The 23,068-nt window shown below is 39.7% G+C and overlaps 1 long non-coding RNA gene across 1 annotated transcript in view; it reads right to left on the minus strand.

Annotated features, from left to right (window-relative positions):
• Positions 1-23,068, minus strand: part of LOC139355841 (uncharacterized) — a 71,649-nt gene that overhangs the window by 4,590 nt on the left and 43,991 nt on the right. The window contains exon 2 of the long non-coding RNA XR_011607028.1: positions 9,475-9,680. This is a non-coding gene — a long non-coding RNA (uncharacterized lncRNA). The remainder of the gene's footprint in view (positions 1-9,474; positions 9,681-23,068) is intronic.

Genomic DNA, 23,068 nt, shown 5'->3' on the forward strand with positions numbered 1-23,068 from the left:
AGAACAATGGAAACTGTTTCTCAAAACTATAAGGGTTACTCTAACTTTCCATCCATGACAATGTTGTGGGTGATTAGTGGATAGAAACAAAATATGTGGGGATCTAAACTGTGATCTTTAGTTTCCAGACCTATGAATTGTGGGGATCTAAACTGTGGTCTTTAATTCCCAGACCTGTGAATTGCTTAGGATAATTCACCTGTTTTCACAATAATGCTGCGAGGACCCCAGGATCAATGTGACCTCCTGCCCTCACAATGAAAATCCACTTTTTTCACTACAGAAACATGCAAAATTCAAAATCAAACTGTTCCATCAATAAAAGCATAACGAAATAGCAACTCCACCTGGAAGCATAAGCAGCCCCTGCCCTGCTCCCAGTACGATACAACCACATCACTGCCAAGAATGATCTGTTTCTGTGTTCTAAACACATGGTATTTTACACACAAAGAACAACTTAAAATCCAGTATCACGACAAAAGAAAGATTTGTGGAAGTAGAAGCAAAACTTAGGCTTGGGAAGTAAAAAGGGACTCATTCTGCTAATTGGGAAGAACACACTACTAAGTCCTAGTCTCTTTTCAAAACAAAGCAAATTTCTTATTCCTGTTTATCTTTGATTGGTAAGTCCATTTCATAAGGGATTGGAGTGCAAGTGTGGTAGGGGCCTCCACTTCCATTTTTAGTGGAATTTTTGGTTGCTTAATGAAATAAGGATAAAAATAAGTTAGAAAAAGTCTAAGGAAATAAGAGAGCAAACAGTTTTTCATCTGAATCAGTATCCTTTCTTTGCACTGGTTGTTATTTGGGTATATAAATTCTGAATATGGAATATAATTAGAAACTTATTATCTAAAGAAAATTTTAATATATCTGGGGAGAAAACAATATATAGCAAATTTTAGGCCTTATAATATCTTCTTTATGATTATTTGGGAGCACTATACATTCCTCACATTCCTGCTGATGATCCCCATGTTTGTGAAAACTAGTGACAACATAAAACAAATGAACAAACAGACAGGACAGTTACTTTTTTTTCAATAACTTGTGTTTGAGAGAATATTCAGTATATTCATATATTTTTGTCAGGAACTATGCTAGATTCTGAACACACAGTGGTAAACAAAACAGACACCCCCCCCCCCCGTTTTCTTAGTGCTTTACTAGTGGATTTATTAGTGTCTTAAGTGGCCAAATACATTTTTGATCTTACAGTCTACAAATGACAAGCAATTAAGCAAGTAACTGCAATATATTGCAACAGCAGCACAAATTTTAGTACAACATAACCTATTCTAAAAGGTCTATTGTAACCAAAAAGCAGGTTAGTTGCTTGCTGAATGCAGAGTCCAGTTAGGGAGAGTGAGGTCTGATACCAAAAAAATGTGAATTTATTCAGAAGCTAGCTTGGGGAAGGGCACAAAGCACCCTGCATTTAAATGTGCTACTTCACTTTGGGAGCAGAAAGAGGGCACTTTTATAAGGTAGGGGAGTAAATGAGCTAGGGAAGGCATCCCCCTGCTACTGGGCAGTTATATACTGGGCAGTTCAGTTGGTACCTTCCTGTTCAGAAATAAGTTGCAAAAGTGACCAAGTGGTGGCCGGGTGCGGTGGCTCACGCCTGTAATCCCAGCACTTTGGGAGGCCGAGGCGGGCGGATCACAAGGTCAGGAGATCGAGACCACGGTGAAACCCCGTCTCTACTAAAAATACAAAAAATTAGCCGGGCGCGGTTGTGGGCGCCTGTAGTCCCAGCTACTCGGGAGGCTGAGGCAGGAGAATGGCGTGAACCCGGGAGGCGGAGCTTGCAGTGAGCCGAGATCGCGCCACTGCACTCCAGCCTGGGCGACAGAGCGAGACTCCGTCTCAAAAAAAAAAAAAAAAAAAAAAAAAAAAAAAAAAAAAAGGTGACCAAGTGGGCATGCTTTTGACATGCTCTCCTGAGGTGACCCCCTGGAGGTGAGGGTTCCCTGAGGCATGCTTTGGTCTGCAAATCCACTGTCAAGGAGAGATCTTGTAGCACATAGATGAACTTGCCCTGTAGGGAATGTCTGGCCAGGGGAGGTGAAAGGTGGCATTTGCATTTCTAAAGGACTAAGTGGGAAGAAGGGAGTAGAGGTAAGGGGGAAAGAAGAAAAGAAGAAAAAATAATAAAAACAATTAAACCAATTTAGCAAATTGAAGGTACTTGGTTACACTATTTATCCATCTACCTAGATATATTTTTAAAATCGTTTTATCTGTGTATTTATGTTATACTTGAAATTACTAGAAAAGTTAAAATAAAAACTTTTCAACTATTTGGAGACAGTAAAAGTGGCAACTACTTTCAATAATATATGACTTATTTGAGTTTGAGTAGGTCAAGGAAGCCAATATATTGGAAGCCAAATAATTTGGCAGCATTATAGCCTTGGAATGACCCTAGCGGAGGAGACATTGTTATGAGCTATGCTATAAAAGTGCATGTAAGACACAGACTGAACTACAGGCTCTAGTGTAGCTGTTTTTAATATTTTTAAATGGAACTAGGGAGGAAAGAGTTAAAATAGCTGGCCCGCAACCAGTTCATTTGCTTTGTGAGGAAGCCCACCCACCCCCTGGCAACCAGGTGGACAAGCAAAGAAAACAGGTGACTGTCTATTCTCCTTGCCAACTAGACCTCTGATAGTGATTTTTGCTATGTGGAAAAAACCTGCAGAATATCTTCAGCAGGATGTCCCTGGCTAGAGGATTACTTATAATAAACATATAATCTAAGGGTTTATGGTTTTGGGTTATACAATGGATGTGTTTCATAACTTACATGTTCTCCTTGTTGTTTGAGGTGAACTGCAACTTCTTTAGAAACCCCAGCTATTATTTAGGGGAAGAGAGACCATGTCTGATGCAGGAAGGAAGGACTAGGAACCACCCTTTTAGTTCCAGATTTCTCTCACTTCACCCAAACTGGAGATATTCTGTATTTTTGAAATTATCAATAAAACTTGATATTTCCGTGTCATAGCACATCTCACCCAGAAATTCAGGTTAAAGCTTGAGAGTTATTTACTAAGGAAAGGTATTAGTAAGTTTTTGTTTAAAAAGAACAGTGCTGCTACTGATAACACCAATAATTATAAATCCTTATATTTACTGCTATACCAAGTGTTTTATGTGTCCTGAATTACTACTCTCAACAGACCTATGAGTTAGTTGTATAAAACTTGGATGTATCAAGTAAATTTGCCAAAGCCACATTGTTAGCAAGTGGAAGAGGTGGGAAAAATGTGATTTTTACATGCAAAATGATGGGAATTCTCAGGGTCAGTGTTCATGGAGGTTAGTGAATTGCAACTAATGAGATTGGGAGGATAAAAACTAGGATAGACTTGGAAATTAGACTGCTTAGTTTCAAATCTCAGCTCCAGTTGGGATTAGTGTGGTTTTGTGCAAAATGCTATCTTTTCTACACTATAGTCTCCTCAGTAAAATAGTGACCAAATATTCACATAAAGTTATTGTGCTCATATAACTATAGTAAGTACTCACTAAGTGTTAGTTAATATAATTATTATTTTCAATTGACCTCACTACAAAAACATCGGATTCAATGATTTCTATAGTTTCTACCACTTCTAAAATAACATGACTCTGGATTCCCATCAGCTGCTTCTCATAGTCATCTGATACGTAATGGACTCATGAGATCTAGTGAGTAGCGGGGACATGACTTATTCCTACTGCCATCTCCTTCCCATCAGTAGTTGCAAAATAAAACTTGGATGTCACTGTGTGTTGGGAAGAAGGCCTGAGTATCTAGCAAGAGGAAACACAAGTCTTTGGTCTTTCTGCATAATGACAGCTTTGCTTCCTTCTCCAAACCTAAAAGTGATTCATTCTTGACCAATGGATTGCCTTATCACCATTGGTTCATCCGTTCTGGAAGTGAGGGTTTGTCCTAGGAAAGGGAAAGGACTGGCTTGGTTACTTTCTCACCTAAGAGGGAGCACAGGGTTGCTGATTCACAAGTCATGGGGTTTCCCCTGCAGTGAAGCTCAGGGAGCTGATGTGTCAGATGAGGGATATGGGCAGATTCAGTGTTCAAATGATGACACTGAGACTCTGCTTCTCTCTGTATCTCTCTGGTACCTTCATTTTCAGGTCATGTCTCTTTAAGTGTGGCACTGGAAGGTCCAGGCTCACATAGTTCATGTAGCTCATAAAAACTGAGGAACAGAGAGACCCTTTTTTTTTTTTTTCCAGAACCCATATATTCAAGGATGAGATTCTAACTGTCCTATCCCTGAACTAATCCCATTGCTGAGGGATGTGTGCTTCAGTGGGTCTGGGATCAGCGACGTGTTCCCAGAGCCCCTTGGGTGCATGTGCATGTGTGTATTAGCAGAGAGGCATCAAGAAGGGTTAGTTTTCCTTGAACCTCATAGAATCGGTTTCTACTGGAAAGAGGGATCCTACTACCAGAGAAGAGAAAGCGATGCTGGAAAGAGGAATACAATGGCTATACCAGTTTCATCTAGTTACACTTTCACCCTTTCCTCAATGACTCTACAAGAAGGAAGGGGATGAATCTGGGAGAATGGAAAAATGGGGAGGACAGCTTTGAAAGGAATGTATGTGGACAGCGTGTTTGCTGGTGGAGGTGAAGAGTGACCTAAGTTGTGGGATGAGTGGACAATAAGAACAGAGGTGTCACGAGAACAGACTGCCCCAGGCTGGAGGGACACGGAGTTTGACACCTTGCACTACTTCTTCCCTTCCACTCTGGGAAATAGGCTCCAAATTCACATATTGCCAAGAAGAAAACCCACACTGAGAACATGTACATTCCCAAGTATCAATTCTAAGTAGCAACTAATATCTAAGTGTATGAATTTTGTATTAATAGAAAATAATAGAAGATACTTAAAATTAGTAAAATTTAACACAGAAGCCTCAGAGTAAGGGATACCTTTGAAAAGTTCCAACACTGACATTATTTTTTAAATAGTACAAGGTGACATCTGTTAGAAATCAATTAGTATTTTCAGTTGCTAGACATAAAAACACTAAAAATGGGACTGCTAACACAAAACACAATATACAACAATTGCTTCCCTCTGCTGACTAAATTAATGCTTTTCCTGGACCTTCTGTAAAGATGGGCTCTTCAACTCATGGACTTTGTCATATGGTGGCTTTCTGCACCTAGTTTATCCTATGACTGTCCCTTCTAAATGACACACCATTTTGAGATATGTAGACCTAGGTATATTGTTGGCACGGAGAAGTGATTATGATGCAGGGACAATGAGAGGAAAAGACACAAAATAATGTGTCTTTAGCTTACTTACAAAGAAGAGGATTCTGCCATCCTTCTTGCAACCCCACACAACACTGTGACCTATGCCAGCTGGAGCATACTTCAATTTGAGTGAAAATTAAGAGTGTTTATCATTCTCTGGGATGAACTGAGGCATGCACCACCAAATACTGATTAGGTTTGTCCTTAATGATGACTTTTATTGGTAAAGCACAAAATATTTTCCCATAGCCTGTTTACATTTTGGAGCTCCGCTTTGATGACCACACTGTGATACGATGACCCTCTAAGGTGTCTTCTATCATTCTATGAGCTTCCTCACAACTTCATTTTCAAATTTCAAACAGTATCTCTGCTTTTCTTTAAGTCATATTTTAAAATTGTTCTTCCATATCAGCATTTGTTTCTAAGGGTTACTTTTAAAGAACAAGGGTCTTTGTAGTTAGATCAACATTCAGGCAAAAATGATTTGCTTTAAGGGAGGTCTCTTCGGATTATGTCATTTAAATATTTGTTCAGACATAAGTAAGGATGTTAACACTATCCTGCATCCCACCCTCCTCCAAAAAAAACCCCACACATACTTTGACAGGGAGTAAAAACTTTGTGAGTCAACATTGTCTTTGCTACTGCCTTGTTTTGGTGAAGTTTTCAGGTATGGTTAGGCTTCTGTGTTTCGTGAATCAGCTGCCAGTTGCACTGAGCTTTCCTGGCCATATCTACTCAAGCCGACTTTGCTAGCGTCTTTCTCACCATTTTCATAAAACAGATCCTAATGACTGGCAATCGACGGGTAAAGTATCAGCTATTTTACATCACACTCTCTATATCATCACACTCTCTGTATCATAGGAATACTGAAGGAGTAAAGATTCAGTCATGAAGAATGAATATACAATCAACTTTCATTGTCCTTTAGGGAGAGTCTCCTAATATGAGAAATTTAATTGTCAAATAGTCCCAGATCATTGATTCTTTTCCTACTTGCTTGTGCTATTGGGAAATCACATGGCTCACAAAGCAATAAAAGTATATTTTTAAGATCTGACTCATTGCAGCAGACTGGATGTTCTCAAATGGTACAATATCTTTTATTCTAAATGATCTTCATACATGAAGACCTTGGCATGTCTCTCATCTGGTGTTGGATCTATCCCTTCCTTGAACGTGGACAAACCAGTGTTACTGTCACAATCCACAGAGTATGTGACTTCTGAGACTAAATAAAAATATACCTTGCATTTCTGCTTTTCCCTTTTGGGATTCTTGCTCTTGGAACCAGCTGTCGTCTTGTGAGAAATCCCAGGAAAGCCCTTGTAGAGATGCCACAGGTAACAGCCCCACTGAGGCCCCAGTCAACAGAGGGCATCAACTGCCAGATAGGTGAGTGAAGGCAATGCCCTAGATTTCAACCCTTGGCCGTACAGTCACTCTCAGCTTTTGTCTTTGCAGCTGGAAATCCAGACAATGTGGTTCAGAGCAATCCATCCTTGCTGTCTCCAAATTCCTCACCTACAGAATTTGTGAGTGCAGCTGAGTTTGTTTTGTGCCACTACGTTCTGCAGCAGTTTGTTACATAGCAATAGAAACTGGAATGCACACCGCTAGAAGGTTACTGAATTTCACCCCATTCCTCCACTAAAACCTCCCCACTCACCTCTCCACAGTGCGTGTGGGAAATCTACTCCTTTCCATGATAAAAAGAATCATCCCAAGTAGATTCAGCCTTTCTTCATAACCTCGTTAGCTCACCAATTCACCTCCTCTTATACATAAATGCTAAGGCTTCTAAGAAACTCACGTAAACCCTATTCCTCTGACTACTGCTGGGCCACAGAAAGCCAGACAATGAACACAACTAAAAACACAGCCTAGTGGTGGCAGAGAATCGTGCAATGAAATTATTAACAGTGGAAATGAGCAATACATTGAAACATTTTATAAGGACATAGAAAACAATTTATCTTAGATATGAATAATTTCCCTATCATAATAAAGTATTTGTGATAAAAAGTAAATTTGTCATTGCACATTATCTCAGATTCCTAAATATTACTGTGTCAAATTTATGCAAATGTCAATGACAAAATTATGAGAAAGTTAAAAAATCATGGTTTTGGGAGCCAGAGAAATTTGTATTCGAAATCACCTTCATTGACTGACTTTATGACTATGAATGTATTATTTAACAGTTCTCAGACCTAGTTTCTTTGTGCACTAAAAACAAAGATAAAAATGCTTATCTTCTTGATCTGTTAACATATTAGATTGTTTGAGATTTTGAGTTAGGAATCAGAAGTACAAATAGATACACACTTTTTTGATACTGTGTTAAAATGTATTTCCCGAGGCAAATTATATAAAGTTTAATAAGCTGAAGAAAACATCAAAGAGTCCATAATTGTTTCTTCTCAGAGTAGTAGCAATTTATTTGATCTGAATTAATGGCAGTTGGGGTTTTGGATTATATGAATAGATAGATAAACAAGTTCATTAAAGCTTTACAGAACAGGAAGGCCAGCGGGGTTTAAAGTTGGCTTTATAAAACTCAGAATATTTGGAGCATAGTTTAGCCCAACTTTCCTTTAAGTCTGATAATAGATTTTCAGACAACAATATAAGGTAAAGTGAAGGGTGGGGAGGAGGGAATCTTTTATTGCCTTCATTCTCCATAAAAGAGAGGCTATAACTGACTTAAATGCATAGAATCATTTATTATCTAACAAACATATAAATCTCTCTCTCATGCACACACCCCCCGACACACACACTCAAACTGTAGCTTCTGTGTGAAGCATAAATGCTGCAAAGCCTTCCACACCATTTGGCAAAGAGCATATGAGGATGCTGTCCCCAGCAGAGGCTGTGAGTCAGCCAAAACACAGGCGGCCCATGACTGTGGGGCACACAGAGCTGGAGGTGGGAGCAGAGGCCTAGGGATTACTGCCCCCTCACCCCAAGCTTCAGCAGGCAGGGGCGGTGGAATAGGCTGCAGGCCACAGCGTTGGTGTACATGTCCTGGCTCGCCGCCTCTGGGAGCGCTGGGGATCCAGGAGCAGACAGACCCTCACTCACAGCAGCCATTCCTTCACTGCAACCAAGTGTGCCGCGGAGACCCAGTGAGGAGCGACACGGTGTGATGGGGTATGTGGAAAAGAAATGCTAAAACTCAACAGGTGATTTGGGAATGATTAAAGTGACTTGAATTTACATCACTTGGAAAGCAGTTTTATTATACATATATACACATAGTTCTAGCTAGAAAATAAAAATTTAGTTTTATTTTTTTGCTTTGGACATTGATACTTTACATTAACTTCATTAAATGTTTCTCAATAACACCCCTGTTTGTTATATATGTATACATACACATCCATATACAAAGACACATGTGCACGTGCACACACACACACGACAATATTCATAAAACAAGAACACTAATACTGTCACATGATTGGTAGCATTGTCCAATTGGTAGATAATTGTCAAGCTTAATTTTAATAGTGGGACATTTAATAAGGCATCTTACAGTTATTTACCTATACCAACTGAATGTTTGGTTTATGGAATCCCTTTATGGGACTGAGATCGCTGTTGCTGCTTAATGGCTTTTATTGAAAAACCCAAGGTCTCCTGTTGGACACTGATCTATTGTAGGAATCTTAACTTTATTGATTACTCCATCAGGAAGTACTTTCTTTACCCTTAGTATACCTGTGGTACCCTTCTGTTCCATTCACACAACATTTGTATTAAATTATCTTTTTCTAGAAACATTTGGGAACATGTTCCAATCTCCTTCCCATTAGCTACCTGTATACAAACACAAGCCCTCTCAGTGCAGCTTCAGAGTCTTACACATAATTTTTATTCCTCAGGGCCCAGCACAGTGCCTTGCATATTTCAGAGTCAGTTAAATATTCAGAATAGAGGTGTAAATGTTTTAGTTTTCTACATATGATCTAAAGAATCCTTAACAATATGGAGTTATCTTTCCTTCAAAGAATAATGAGCAGTGGATCAGGAACCTGGAGCTTACGCTCTGCTTTTAACTAGCTGCATATCTTAGTCTTTAACTTCCACGACTCTTAATTTTCCTCTGTAAAACAAGCAAGTGTACACAACAGTCATAAATATTGTATTCTATGAGCAAGCCTAATTTTTACCTGTGCCTTCTTCCTCTCAGGTTTATGGTGGCCGTATTGGGGACAGATGCATGTCACGAGGGTTTCTTTCCTGGAGGCATTAGTCTGTGATAACAGGTATTTTTGTCACTCCAAAGCTTAGTTGAAAATGGTGTTTCAGGAAATGGTGTTACAGCTCTGATTGAATGAGCTGGATGCTGTCCTGCTGGGCACCCCTGAGTGCTTTCCTGAAATGAAAAAAAAAAAAAAAAAGTTTCCTGACTCACTTTTTATAAAGTTCGTATATCACACTCCTGGTAAATCAAGTCTGTACTGAATTTGTGATCACTGTTAGTTTGAAAATTGATAGTGAGAAATTAAAGTACATACATTAGGCTGAATTCTATTCCCCTCTCTGCCCACCAGAAACTCATATGCTGAAGCACTAAGCCCCAGCACCTCAGAATGTGGCCTTATTTGGAAATAGAGTCTTTACAGAAATAATTAAGTTAAAAATGAATCCATTAGTGTGAGTTCTAATTCAATATGACCAGTGTCCTTATAAAAAGAGGGCATTAGGACACACACACAAACACACACAGAGGAAAGATTATCTACAAGCCAAGGAGGGAGGCCTCAGAAGAAACCAATCCTGCTGACACCTTGACCTGAGATTTCTAATCTGTAGAATTGTGAAAATATAGATTTTTGTTATTTAAGCCACCCAGACTGCAGTACTGTGCTATGGCAGCCTGAACAAACAAATAGAGTCTACAATGAATCTCAAAATCTGTAACATTCTTTAATTCGAATTTAAACAACATTGTGTGAACTAAGATTTTTAGAAATTTCAAAATTTTATCGAATTTCTTTCCAAAAATGTTTCAATTTTAAGAATCAGATTGTGATATACATCATTAAGATGGCTGACTAAATGGGGCCAGGAAGAACATCTGCCAGTGAGGGACCAGGTCATCAGGAAGACTGGTCCCCTTCTAGCAGATCTTCAGAGGGAAGCATTGAGAGTTGACAGAGGGAAGACACAGAAGCTGGGCCGAAGACAGAGGAAGCTGGGAACCCCACACAGGGCTATCATGCACTGGGACTCATTCCTGGCCACCAATAGCTCCTGGGGAAGGAGTGAGTTGAACAGGCAAGGAAAAACCTGCTGTCACCAAAGACCTCTGGAACCCTGGCAGGAGGAGACCCCTTGACCAACACAGACTCTTGAGTTGGCAGGGAGAGCTGCTTAGAGAAATGGTAAGGGCAGAACTCCAGCTTTAGTGGCCCAGAGGATTTGGTGTGAGAGTGTCTGTAGTGGAGCACCACCAGGAATGCCCATCCCCTTAGGCTCGACTTGCTCCCATAGGAGACTTTAGCACCAGGGGAACTGTTGGACCTGATCTCAGCAGAGCGGTCTTGCCCATGAGATGGGGCCAATCTGACTTTAGCACCCCTCAGTCTCCTGGGCTCTTCCATGGCCCCAGCCTGACCACACCTGTTTGCAGTGCTGCTTCGGGTGCAAGTGAGGGGGTTGTGTACTCCTAGGGGCAATATCATGGCTCTTGCCTTGGTGGATGTCACCTGACCAGCAGAGAGCTCCAGCACAGCAGCCCCATGGACATACACCAACCCACTCATGTTCTCACCCCACTGCAGCCTTCCCTGTGCTGCTTTGCCTGCATGCATTTGCCCATGGACATCCCCTACATTGCTTTGCTGGTGTGTGTGTATGCAAGTGGACCTTGCCTCTCCTTCCCTGTCAGCATACATGTGCACATGCACCCTGCCATGCTACTGCTGCCTGCATGAGTGCACCCTACCTTCCTTCCCTCACTGCACCACTGTTGCTGTCAGAGCATTGTCAGGCATGGAGCCTACCAGTCCCACCCCGAACAACATCCTGCCCTTGTGCCAACACTGCTGCTGGCATGGAACTAAGCACAGAGAACGCAACTGTCTCCCACCCTGGGCAGCAACTGTCATATACACGAATGCACACAAACGACACGCATAGTCCTGTGCTCACCAGCACCCCACCACCATGCTAATACCACTACCAATGTGAATGCATACACACATGCTGGTGGGGTCCCCTGCATCCCATCCTACCAAGTCATGCTGCCACTACTGCAGTTCCAAACTCACACAGAGGCTGGAGCCCTGGCACCTGCTAGCACCCCACCATAGCTGATGAATGTGCACCCCACCATGCTGCCAGTGCTGCTGAGGCTGGCATGTGCAAACAATGATGGATCCCACTGCCGCTACCCTATGAAGCACTTTGGATGGCATCACTTATTGTAATGTTGTGACCAACAGTCTGGGAGAACCATGGACCCTCTAGCACAGCAGGTTCCTAACCTCCAAAGGTCATAGAGCAAAGCCAGGACCAGATACCAGTCCCCCAGAATTAGAGAATGTAGTCCAGGAGGGCTGAGCTGAGTCTTGGCCCCCTGAAATCTTCCAGAAATGGAGCCAGTTGACCAAAACCACCTTATACCACAATCAATCCCTCAAGGTCATAAAATAGGATAAAAGAAAAAAAACTCATTCAAAGAATAGCAACTTTAATGATTGAAGGAACACAAGTCCACAAAGATAAAAATGGACCAGCACAAGAACTTTGACAATTCAAAAAAGCCAGAGGGCCTTCTTTCCTCCAAATGACCACACTAATTCTCCAGCAAGGGTTCATAACTGGGCTGAAATGGTGGAAATAGAATTCAGAACATGGATAGGAATGAAGATAATCAAGATTCCGGAGAATGGTGAAACTCAATCCAAGGAAGCTAAGAATAATGAGAAAATGATACAGGAGCTGGCAGGCAAAATGACCAGTACAGAAAAGAACAACATAACTGACCTGATAGAGCTGAAAAGCACCCTACAAGAATTTCATAAAACAACTGCCTGTATTAACAGCAGAATAGACCAAGCTGAGGAATGAATCTCAGAGCTTGAAGACTGGCTTTCTGAAATAAGACAGACAAGAATAAAGAAAAGAATGAAAAGGAACAAACAAAACCTCCAAGAAATATGGAATTATGTAAAGAGACTAAATCTGCAATATATTGGCATCCCTGAAAGAGGAGAATGGAAGCAACTTGGAAAAAATATTTCAGGATATCTTCCATGAGAACTTCCACAACCTAGCTAGAGAGGCCAACATTCAAATTCAGGAAATGCAGAGAACTCCTACAAGGTGCTTCACAAAAAGCTGATCCCCAAGAGGTATAAGCATTAGACTCTCTAAGGTTGAAATGAAAGAAAAAATGTCAAAGATAGGTAGACAGAAAGGACAGATCACCTACAAAGGGAAGCCCATCAGATTAACAGTGGATCCCTCAGCAGAAACACTAAAAGCCAAAAGAGATGGGGGTGGGGGGTGGGGGGTGGCACTCTATATTCAACATTCTTGTTGAAAAGACATTCCAATAAAGAATTTCATATCCAGCCAAACTAAGCTTCATAAGTGAAGGAGAAATAAGATCCTTTTCAGACAAGTACATACTGAGGAAATTCATTACCACCAGACCTGCCTTATGAGAGCTGCTGAAAGAAGTACTAAATATAGAAAAGAAAGTTACCACTACAAAAAGACACTCAAGTACACAGATCAGTGACACTATAAAGCAGCCACATGAACAAGTCTGCTTAATAAACAGCTAACAGATAAATGGGAAGATAAAATTCACACATATCAATACTAACCTTGAATGTAAATGGACCAAATGCCCCAATTAAAAGGCACAGAGTGGCAAGCTGGATAAAGAAGCAAGACCCAATGGTATGCTGTCTTCAAGAGACCCATCTCACATGCAGTGACACCCATAGGCTCAAAATAAAGGGCTGTAGAAAAATCTACAAAGCAAATGGAAAACAGAAATAAAGCAAGGGTTGCAATTCCAATTTCAGACAAAACAGACTTTAAACCAACAAAGGTCAAAAAAGGCAAAGAAGAGCATTACATAGTGGTAAAGTGTTCAATTCAACAAGAAGATCTAACTGTCCTAAATATATATGCACCCAACACAGGAGCACCTAGATTCATAAAGCAATTTCTTAGAGACCTTCAAAGATACTTAGACTCCCACACAATAATAGTGGGAGACTTCAACACCCCACTGATAGTATTAGACAGATCATCAAGGTAGAAAGTTAACAAAGATATTGAGGACCTGTACTCAACACTGGACCAAATGCACCTAATAGACCTCTACAGAACTCTCCATCTCAAAACAACATAATATACATTCATCTCATTGCCACATGGCACATACTCTAAAATCAACCACATAATTGGACATACAAAAATCCTTAGCAAATACAAAAAACTGAAATCATACCAACCACTCTCTTGGACCACAAGAAAAATAGAAGTCAAAATTAAGAAGATTGCTCAAAACTATACAGTTACATGGAAATGAAACAACCTGCTTCTGAATGACATATGAGTAAATAATCAAATTAAACAAATTTACAAGGAAAAAAATTAAAAATTGGGCAAAGGACATGAGCAGACACTTTTCAAAAGAAAACATACATACAGCCAACAAGCATATGAAACAAAGCCTAACATAACTGATCATTAGAGAAATGCAAATCAAAACCATGATGAGATACCATTTCACACCAGTCAGAATGGCTATTATTAAAAACTCAAAAAATAACAGATGCTGGTGAGGTTGTGGAGGAAAGGAAATACTTATATATTGCTGGTGGGAGCATAACTTAGTTCAACTATTGTGGAAGGCATTGTGGCTATTCCTCAAAGAGCTACAACCAGAGCTACCTTTGAACCCAGCAATCCTATTACTGGCTATATACCCAAAGGAATATAAATCCTTCTTTCACAAAGATACACCCACACATATGTTCATTGCATCACTATTCACAACAGCAAAGACAAAGAATCAACCTAAATGCCCACTAATGGTAGACTGGATAAAGAAAATGTGGTACATACACACCATGGAATACTATGCAGCCATAATAAAGGGCAAGATCTTGTCCTTTGCAGCAACATGAATAGAACTAGAGGCCATTATCCTTGGCAAACTAATGCAGGAACAGAAAACCAAATACCACATGTTCCCGCTTACAATCGAGAGCTAAATAATGAGAACACATGGACACAAAGAGGGGAACAACAGACACTGGGGCCAACTTGCAGGTGGAGAGTGGGAGGAAGGAGAGGATCAGAAAAAAGTAACAATTAGGTACTAGCTTAATACCTGGATGGTGAAATAATCTGTACAACAAACCCCTGTGACATGAGTTTACCTATATAACAAACCTGCACATGTGCCTCTGAACTTAAAATAAAAGTTTTTGTTTTTTTCTTTCTAAAAGAGTCAGATTGCATTTTGCTCAACAGTTCATAAACAATGGGGCTAATGTCATCCGACTATATAACATTGCAATTTCTGGAATGAACCCATCTCACTGATTGCCAGAGATAGGCCAGTGAATACTCCCTGAAACCCTAAAAAAGAGAATTACTTCTTAATGACTGTTATCCTGAAAGACATTGATAGGTTTCAAGATCTCTAAGGTGGCAGTCACAGAGATCAGCACCTATTTCCCTATGTGAATTTATTGTTAATCCCAAATGAGCTGGTTGAGATAAAGTATTAATTCACTGAAAAGAATACTCTGGGGAAAAATAGTGCTGGTGTATCATTATTTTCATGTTCCCTCCCATTCATATTTTGTATTTTATCATTATTAACCATTGATATAGAATGTATATAAATCCCATCTTTTGGTAGGATCATAAAACATTGGTACTGGCAGTAATTTTAAAAATTAACCCTCTTCTATCTTACAAAACTAAACAGCTAGATTACCATGCAATGTGGCAATTGAACCCCCAGGTATTTACCCAACTGGATTTAAAACTTAGGTTCATCTAAAAACCTGCACATGAATGTTGATAGCATATTTATTTATTGTAGCAGATTTATTCATACTTGATAAAAACTAGAACAATCAAGATATCTTTCAAGAGGTGAATGGATAAATGGTGGCATATCCATATAATGGAATATTAGTTGGTGGTTTTTAAAAAGAGCGATCAAACCACAAAATGACATGGGTGATCCTTAAATGAATATTTCCAAGTCTCACTTTCAGAAGCCACTCTTAAAAGGCTGCCTCCTGTATGACTTAAATTTTATTACATTCTGGAAAAGAAAAACTAGAGTGAAACTAAAAAGATCAATGGTAATGAGAGGTTCAAGGAGAGAGAGAGATTATAGGTGAAGCACAAGGGATTTTTAGGGCAGCGAAATAATTTATTTGTTACTGTAATGATGGATACATGATATTATGACACATGAATATTGGAATTGAGCAATTGGGTTAATGGATGGCAGATGTATGAGCCAGGTTACCAAGTTGCACAGGAATTTGCAGACAAGCAAGGGGAACTAGAATCATCCATGTAGTAACAGAGTAGAACTGGAGACATCAGTACGACTTCATGTTTGTCCAGATAATTACATATAGAAAAATTTATAGATGTGTATGTGTGTGAGCTATCATATACACTTGTATTTCCTTGCTCTGTCAACTGAGAGAATCTAAGTAAAATGACACCAGTAGCAATGAGCACACTTAGTGCTCAGATCACAGTTTCCAATGTCACTCTCCAATATAAGTCATGAGCAACAATTCTAAGACTGCGGCAGGTAATATACAAGATTAGCCTGGAACATCTTCCAGTGCCAGAAATTGAGAATATACTCAAAATAAATAAATAATCTTCTAATTCTGGGGATATGTCAGAGGATACAGGAGCTGATTGAAAGATATCTCATGGCTAAAGCTAAAACAATTTGAGCAACAGAATAAACTAGTATTGAGTTATAACCTAAAGTGTAATAGAAATATTGATGAGTCCACTCTGGTCTACAAATAACTAAACAAATAAATAAATGGGAGAAGAGACAAATTCCAAATATTTTATTCAGATATTCCTCCCTCAAGGAGGTATTGCATGATTCCCTACTTCTTAAGTATTGGCTATGCAGAATGGCTGTCTTCCAAAGAATATAGTATGGAAATGGGGGGAAACAGTAACTTTGCAGTGGAGAAACCTGGAAAACACTTCTTCAGCCAGGTGGTCAAGGTCACCATCAAGGGTGACAAGTCATGTTGACAGTATGTAGATTTGATATGATGTGATAAAATGGCACTTTGCCTTGGGCTTCCTCCCAAAACAACCATAACTCAAGTTTACAACACAATAAAAATGTCAGACAAATCCCCAAAGAATGATATTCTACAAAATACCCAAATAGTACTCCTCAAAACAGTCAGGATCATCAAAAATAAGGAAAGTCTGAAAACCTGTCACAGGTAAGAGGGGCCTAAGGAGACAGACATTATGACTAAGTGTAACGTGGCACTCTGGATGGGACACTGAAACAGAAAAAAATTAGGTAACAACTAAGAAAATGGAAAAATATAAGGACTTTAGTGAATACTTATGTATCAATATTGGTTCACTAATTGTAACATGTATGCCTACTAATGTAAGATGCTCATAATAGTGAAATTGGGCAGAAGATATATGGGAAATCTCCATACTATTTTCTTAATTTTACTGCAAGTCTAAATTTCTTCTAAAAGATAAAATATATTAAAAAAAATCCCCCTAGTGCTATTACATATTCAGTTCCGTTTTCTTCACATTATTTTTTTTTTGTTAGAAAGCTAGTAAATCAACTAAGATTTATTTATTTATTTATTTTAATTTTTATTTGTTGTTATACTTTAAGTTCTAGGGTACATGTGCACAATGTGCAGGTTTGTTACATATGTATACATGTGCCATGTTGGTGTGCTGCACCCATTAAGTCATCATTTACATTAGGTATATCTCCTAATGCTTTCCCTCCCCCCTCCCTCCTCACCACAGTAGGACCTGGTGTGTGATATTCGCCTTCCTGTGTCCAAGTGATCTCATTGTTCAATTCCCACCTATGAGTGAGAACATGCGGTATTTGGTTTTCTGTTCTTGTGATAGTTTGCTGAGAATGGTGGTTTCCAGCTGCATCCATGTCCCTACAAAGGACACAAACTCATCCTTTTTTATGGCTGCATAGTATTCCATGGTGTATATGTGCCACATTTTCTTAATCCAATCTGTCATTGATGGACATTTGGGTTGATTCCAGGTCTTTGCTATTGTGAATAGTGCTGCAATAAACATACATGTACATGTGTCTTTATAGCAGCATGACTTATAATCCTTTGGGTATATCCCCAGTAATGGGATGACGGGGTCAAATGGTATTTCTAGTTCTAGATCCTTGAGGAATCGCCACACTGTTTTCCACAATGGTTGAACTAGTTTACAGTCCCACCAACAGTGTAAAAGTGTTCCTATTTCTCCACATCCTCTCCAGCACCTGTTGTTTCCTGACTTTTTAATGATTGCCATTCTAACTGGTGTGAAATGATATCTCATTGTGGTTTTGATTTGCATTTCTCTGATGGTGAGTGATGATGAGCATTTTTTCATGTGTCTGTTGGCTGTATGAATGTCTTCTTTTGAGAAGTGTCTGTTCATATCCTTTGCCCACTTTTTGATGGGGTTGTTTGCTTTTTTCTTGTAAATTTGTTTGAGTTCTTTCTAGATTCTGGATATTAGCCCTTTGTCAGATGAGTAGATTGCAAAAATTTTCTCCCATTCTGTAGGTTGCCTATTCACTCTGATGGTAGTTTCTGTTGCTGTGCAGAAGCTCTTTAGTTTAAATAGATTCCATTTGTCAATTTTGGCTTTTGTTGCCATTGCTTTTGGTGTTTTAGACATGAAGTCCTTGCCCGTGCCTATGTCCTGAATGGTATTACCTAGGTTTTCTTCTAGGATTTTTATGGTATTAGGTCTAACATTTAAGTCTCTAATCCATCTTGAATTAATTTTCATATAAGGAGTAAGGAAAGGATCCAGTTTCAGCTTTCTACTTATGGCTAGCCAATTTTCCCAGCACCATTTATAAAATAAGGAATCCTTTTCCCATTTCTTGTTTTTGTCAGGTTTGTCAAAGATCAGATGGCTGTAGATGTGTGATATTATTTCTGAGGGCTCTGTTCTGTTCCATTGGTCTATATCTCTGTTTTGGTACCAGTACCATGCTGTTTTGGTTACTGTAGCCTTGTAGTATAGTTTGAAGTCAGGTAGCCTGATGCCTCCAGCTTTGTTCTTTTGGCTTAGGATTGTCTTGGCAATGCGGGGTCTTTTTTGGTTCCATATGAACTTTAAAGCAGTTTTTTCCAATTCTGTGAAGAAACTCATTGGTAGCTTAATGGCAATGGCATTGAATCTATAAATTACCTTGGGTAGTATGAGTATGGCCATTTTCACAGTATTAATTCTTCCTATCCATGAGCATGGCATGTTCTTCCATTTGCTTGTGTCTTCTTTTATTTCACTGAGCAGTGGTTTGCAGTTCTCCTTGTAGAAGTCCTTTACATCCCTTGTGAGTTGGATTCCTAGGTATTTTATTCTCTTTGAAGCAATTGTGAGTGGGAGTTCATTCATGATTTGGCTCTCTGTTTGTCTGTTACTGGTGTATAAGAATGCTTGTGATTTTTGCACATTGACTTTGTATCTTGAGACTTTGCTGAAGTTTCTTATCAGCTTAAGGAGATTTGGGGCTGAGACGATGGGTTTTTGAAATATACAATCATGTCATCTGCAAACAGGGACAATTTGATTTCTTCTTTTCCTAACTGAATACCCTTGATTTCTTTCTCTTGCCTGATTGCCCTAGCCAGAACTTCCAACACTATGTTGAATAGGAGTGGTGAGAGAGGACATCCCTGTCTTGTGCCAGTTTTCAAAGGGAATGCTTCCAGTTTTTGCCCATTCAGTATGATATTGGCTGTAGGTTTGTCATAAACAGCTCTTATTATTTTGAGATACGTTCCATCAATACTGAATCTATTGAGAGTTTTTAGCATGAAGGGCTGTTGAATTTTGTCAAAGGCCTTTTCTGTATCTATTGAGATAATCATCTGGTTTTTGTCTTTGGTTCTGGTTATATGCTGGATTACATTTATTGATTTGCATATGTTGAACCAGTCTTCCATCCCAGGGATGAAGCCCACTTGATCATATGGATAAGCTTTTTGATGTGTTGCTGGATTTGGTTTGCCTGTATTTTATAGAGGATTTTTGCATCAATGTTCATCAGGGATATTAGTCTAAAATTCTCTTTTTTTGTTGTGTCTCTGCCAGGCTTTGGTATCAGGATGATGTTGGCCTCATAAAATGAGTTAGGGAGGATTTCCTCTTTTTCTATTGATTGGAATAGTCTCAAAAGGAATGGTACCAACTCCTCCTCGTACCTCTGGTAGAATTCGGCTGTGAATCCATCTAGTCCTGGACTTTTTTTTGCTTGGTAGGTTATTAATTATTGCCTCAATTTCAGAGCCTGCTATTGGTCTATTGAGGGATTCAGCTTCTTCCTGGTTTAGTCATGGAAGAGTGTAAGTGTCCAGGAAATTATCCATTTCTTCTAGATTTTCTAGTTTATTTGCATAGAGGTGTTTATAGTATTCTCTGATGGTGGTTTGTATTTCTGTGGGATTGGTGATGGTATCCCCTTTATCGTTTTTTATTGCATCTATTTGATTCTTCTCTCTTCTTTATTAATCTTGCTAGTGGTCTATCAATTTTGTTGGTCTTTTCAAAAAACCAGCTCCTGGATTCATTGATTTTTTTTGGAGGGTTTTTGTGTCTCTATCTCCTTCAGTTCTGCTCTGATCTTAATTATTTTTTGCCTTCTACTAGCTTTTGAATGCGTTTGCTCTTGCTTCTCTAGTTCTTTTAATTGTGATGTTAGGGTGTCAATTTTAGTTCTTTCCTGCTTTCTCTTGTGGGCATTTAGTGCTATAAATTTCCCTCTACACACTGCTTTAAATGTGTCCCAGAGATTCTGGTATATTGTGTCTTTGTTCTCATTGGTTTCAAAGAATATCTTTATTTCTGTCTTCATTTCATTATGTACCCAGTAGTCATTCAGGAGTAGATTGTTCAGTTTCCATGTAGTTGAGTGGTTTTGATTGAGTTTCTTAGTTCTGAGTTCTAGTTTGATTGCACTGTGGTCTCAGAGACAGTTTGTTATAATTTCTGTTCTTGTACATTTGCTGAGGAGTGCTTTACTTCCAACTCTGTGGTCAATTTTGGAATAAGTGGGATGTGGTGCTGAGAAGAATGTATATTCTGTTGATTTGGGGTGGAGAGTTCTGCAGATGTCTATTAGGTCTGCTTGGTGCAGAGTTGAGTTCAATTCCTAAATATCCTTGTTACCTTTCTGTCTCGATCTGTCTAATGTTGACAGTGGGGTGTTAAAGTCTCCCATTATTATTGTATGGGAGTCTAAGTCTCTTTGTAAGTCTCTAGGGACTTGCTTTATGAATCTGTGTGCTCCTGTATTGGGTGCATATATATTTAGGATAGTTAGCTCTTCCTGATAAATTGATTCCTTTACCATTATGTAATGGCCTTCTTTGTCTCTTTTTATCTTTGATGCTTTAAAGTCTGTTTTATCAGAGACTAGGATTGCAACCTCTGCTTTTTTTGTTTTCCATTTGCTTGGTAGATCTTCCTCCATCCCTTTATTTTGAGCCTATGTGTGTCTCTGCATGTGAGATGGGTCTCCTGAATACAACAAACTGATGGGTCTTGGATCTTTTTCCAATTTGCCAGTCTGTGTCTTTTAATTGGACCGTTTAGTCCATTTACATTCAAGGTTAATATTGTTATGTGTGAAGTTGATCCTGTCATTATGATATTAACTGGTTTTTTTGCTCTCTAGTTGATGTAGTTTCTTCCTAGCATCAATGGACTTTACATTTTTGACAAGTTTTTGCAATGGCTGGTACCTGTTGTTCCTTTCCATGTTTAGTGCTTCCTTCAGGATCTCTTGTAGGGCAGGCCTGGTGGTGACAAAGTCTCTCAGCATTTGCTTGTCTGTAAAGGATTTCATTTCTCCTTCACTTATGAAACTTAGTTTGGCTGGATATGAAATTCTGGGTTGAAAATTATTTTCTTTAAGAATGTTGAATATTGCCCACCACTCTCTTCTGGCTTGGAGAGCTTCTGCTGAGAGATCTGCTGTTAGTCTGATGGGCTTCCCTTTGTGTGTAATCCAACATTTCTCTCTGGCTGCCCTTAACATTTTTTCCTTCATTTCAACTTTGCTGAATCTGACAATTATGTGTCTTGGAGTTGCTCTTCTCAAGGAGTATCTTTGTGGCATTCTCTGTATTTCCTGGATTTGAATGTTGGCCTGCCTTACTAGATTGGGGAAGTTCTCCTGGATGATATCCTGCAGAGTGTTTTCCAATTTGGTTCCATTTTCCCCGTCACTTTCAGGCTCACCAATCAGATGTAGATTTGGTCTTTTCACATAATCCCATATTTCTTGGATGCTTTGTTCATTTCTTTTTACTCTTTTTTCTCTACACTTCTCTTCTCACTTCATTTCATTCATTTGATCTTCAATCACTGATACTCTTTCTTCCTGTAGATTGAGTTGTTTACTGAAGCTTGTGCATTTGTCACGTAGGTCTTGTGTTATGGTTTTCATCTCTATCTGTTCTTTTAAGGACTTCTCTACATTGGTTATTCTATTTAGCCATTCGTCAAGTCTTTTTTCAAGGTTTTTAGTTTCTTTGCGCTGGTTATGTAGTTCCTCCTTGAGCTCTGAGAAGTTTGAACGACTGAAGCCTTCTTCTCTCGACTCATCAAAGTCATTCTCTGTCCAGCTTTGTTCTGTTGCTGGCGATGAGCTGTGTTCCTTTGGAGGGAGAGATGCACTCTGAATTTTTGAATTTCCAGCCTTTCTGCACTGCTTTTTCCCCATCTTTGTGGTTTTATCTGCCTTTGGTCTTTGATGATGGTCACATACTGATGAGGTTTTGGTGTGGGTGTCCTTTCTGTTTGTTAGTTTTCCTTCCAACAGTCAGGATGCTCAGCTGTAGGTCTGTCAGAGTTTGCTTAAGGTCCACTCCAGACCCTGTTTGCCTGGGTATCAGCAGCGGAGGCTGCAGAAGATAGAATATTGCTGAACAATATTGTTCAGCAATATTGTTGTTGCTGTCTGATTGTTGCTGTCTTATTCTTGCTCTGGAAGCTTTGTCTCAGGGGTGTACCCTGCCGTGTGAGGTGTGAGGTGTTGGTCTGCACCTGGTGGGGAATGTCTCCCAGTTAGGCTACTCAGGGGTCAGGGACCCACTTGAGCAGGCAGTCTGTCCGTTTTCAGATCTCAACTTCCGTGCTGGGAGATCCACTGCTCTCTTCAAAGCTGTCAGACAGGGTCATTTATCTCTGCCAAGGTTCTGCTGCTTTTTATTTAGCTATGCCCTGTCCTCAGAGGTGGAATCTACAGAGGCAAGCCAGCCTCCTTGAGCTGTGGTGGGCTCCACCCAATTCGAGTTTCCCTGAGGCTTTGTTTACCTACTTAAGCCTCAGCAATGGCGAGCGCCCCTTCCCCAGCCTTGCTGCCGCCTTGCAGTTAGATCTCAGACTGCTGTGCTAGCAATGAGGGAGTCTCCATGGGTGTGGGACCCTCTGGGCCAGGTGTGGGATATAATCTCCTGGTGTGCCGTTTGCTAA

The sequence above is a fragment of the Macaca nemestrina genome, chromosome 8 (assembly GCF_043159975.1).
Source record: "Macaca nemestrina isolate mMacNem1 chromosome 8, mMacNem.hap1, whole genome shotgun sequence".
In the NCBI taxonomy this organism is placed as follows: Eukaryota; Metazoa; Chordata; class Mammalia; order Primates; family Cercopithecidae; genus Macaca; species Macaca nemestrina.